General features: G+C 29.6%; 1 protein-coding gene across 4 annotated transcripts in view; it reads right to left on the bottom strand.

Moving 5' to 3' along the window:
• Positions 1-2,647, bottom strand: part of LOC100166297 — a 38,659-nt gene that overhangs the window by 31,686 nt on the left and 4,326 nt on the right. For 2 of the 4 annotated variants that reach the window (XM_029490779.1, XM_029490770.1), the window contains exon 2: positions 318-372. The gene's annotated coding sequence lies outside the window, so the exon portion shown is untranslated. Of the gene's footprint in view, positions 1-317; positions 373-440; positions 511-581; positions 760-2,647 lie in introns of those variants that run through there. The other 2 variants (XM_029490786.1, XM_029490783.1) reach the window with 2 other exon arrangements.

The raw sequence follows: 2,647 nt of genomic DNA on the forward strand, positions 1-2,647 counted from the left end.
AATTATTATTGCAATTGGATTTTTAGAAAAATATTTTAATTATTATTGCATTTCGATTTTGAAAAAAATATTTTGGGGGGATCATGGCATTTCAATTTTTAATTATTAATAACATAAGTTTTGCGAAAAATATTTTAATTATTATTACATTTCGATTTTCTGATCTTTTTACACATTGTTTTCTTTGTGATCTTTTATTGATATAATATGGACTGCGCCAGAACATACATATATATACTACTTCTATATTTTCACATAGAAGCTGAGAAATAATTTTCCCCTCTGAAAAGGATAAAAAAACTATTTAAGAAACATACCTTAGTGTAAAGACTCAATGGAATAGCTTCTCTACATAGGTATTCGTTTCGTTATCTGAAAAATTATAAATACGTTAGCTAATTCGAAAACTCATTTTGATTTTATATTGTGAATTATTTTACTTTTTTTATGTAATTCTATTTTCTACTGCATTAATTCTAAAATGTTATTATTAAACATTGTTCTATAATTTCATAAAAAATGTTTTGTATGGATTGTAGGTACCAGATTTTTTTCTTTAGTTAAAATATCTATGTTCTTACAAGTATGGACACCTCCCTCCTTTGAAAAAATTCTGGTTTCGCCACTGTTTAAGAGTATGAAGTTTTACGCTAATTGGTCACTGATAAATATACCAACATGGCAATATATAATAATAACTAATTAGTATATCTACTGACATACTATACTAATACACTAAAAATATTTCCATTATTGTTCATTTCACACAACCACACTCATATAGATTATAGACTATAATAAGTGCAGAACAATACAATTAAAATTAAAGGTGTGTATTATTATTTAAGTCAATACAATCAGTGGCGGCTCGTGGGTTTTTAATGAAGTAGTGCACATACTAAAATATAACACATACTGTAATATGACCAATATTACATACCTATATATATTATAAAATATATTAAATAATTGCTGACAAATTTTAGTTATTCACCAATTAGCTTTTTTTTTGTTTACATTTTTAAACAGAAACACGATATTGTTGTTTCGAATTTTCGATAATGATCCACTAACATTATTTATCAGCTGATAATCGGAATATAATGAACGAATGAGAGTAAAAATAAATTATAATGCCTATGCCGACGGGCAACGTAGTGGTGACGTCAAAAATAATTCGCTGAAAACAATTTAATTGGTTATGTGCACAGAAACGAATGTGCACATAAATTCCGTTATAACGCGGCGGTTGCATGTTTCGACTTGTTTTAATTTTTACACTATACAAAATATGTGCACTGCACCACTATAATATTATAAAACAGACCGATACGGTTCCGTCGCGGACAACCGCCCGGCTGTTTGGTCATCGAAATAACCCAATCCAAATATTATATTATTTTCATAATATTCTGAATTTATATTTTTTTATTTTTAAAAAACACTATATTAACACTATATTTACCACGTTTATACGCAGCAGTTAATGCGCATTTATTATTGACGAATCGAATTAACTCTTACTCCGGAAATGCATGTAAACGCTCTAATGCGAATTCATTTTGATTAAGTACTTATTTGTATTATTATGATTTATTTTTTCAATTTTTCTTGAGTTTGGGTAGCTAATGCACGTGCGCTTGGGCTCGAGCCGCCACTGAATACCTACAGTCAACTATTTAATGTAATTTAAGATATATTTTTTAAAGTAAAAATATTAAATACTAGGTAGTAATAATAATGAAAGATTGTTTCCTACTATAATTAATATTATATTATACCATTATGGTATCAACATTCAACTATTAAGACAGTGGATACCACTTGGCGTCTTGTCCGGTTCATTGTAACAACGGGAGGAAAACTATTTCAATGACAATATTTGAATTTATTGAATGTATATTTTTAAAAATTGTGGTAGGTACGGGCATGAGGTGTATCAACGAAACACAAAATTGTTGTTTAAAATTGATTCGGCTGTATAACTTAATCACATGGGCGAAACTATAGAAAGAAGAGGCTTTGGCCTTTGGTTGTTAATTGCTGAGGCTGACATATCAATGAAAACAATATGATAAATATGATATAAATCAAATTAATATTCGAAACCTGTGTGTATAGTGTGACTGTGTGAGTGTGAACTGTGAAACACCGAAGCCAAAATACACGTTACTTCAAGGCTATTCACAATATCCCCATATCTCATCAAATTTAACAATTTCGTTTAACTAGGAATGTCGGATTGCAGATAAATAGAGTTGTTATTTATCAGTGGTATTTTATTAGCAACTGTGCGTCGGACGTATTTAGTGAAAACTTAAAACGATGTTTACGAACTTGTATTTTCCATAGGTAAATCGATAATCGATAAACAAGCGTCATTAAAATACCGCTTCGAGATGTTATTGCGAAATAACGCTTTAAATTGAAAATGCATTCATAGATTAGAGTGATCATTACACTTAGAAGTATGCACTGGCACCGTAATTTGAACAATCGTGTGTAATGATGAAATGCGTAGATGGTAGATCACTTACTTTACTGCTTCACAATAACAATAAAATTACTTATTGGGTAGGTACAACTTAAGGGGATTCGATACCGTGATTTTCTGTTTCCGTCTAACACATGCACGCCAGATTTTTTT

The sequence above is a fragment of the Acyrthosiphon pisum genome, chromosome X (assembly GCF_005508785.2).
Source record: "Acyrthosiphon pisum isolate AL4f chromosome X, pea_aphid_22Mar2018_4r6ur, whole genome shotgun sequence".
Lineage (NCBI taxonomy): Eukaryota > Metazoa > Arthropoda > Insecta > Hemiptera > Aphididae > Acyrthosiphon > Acyrthosiphon pisum.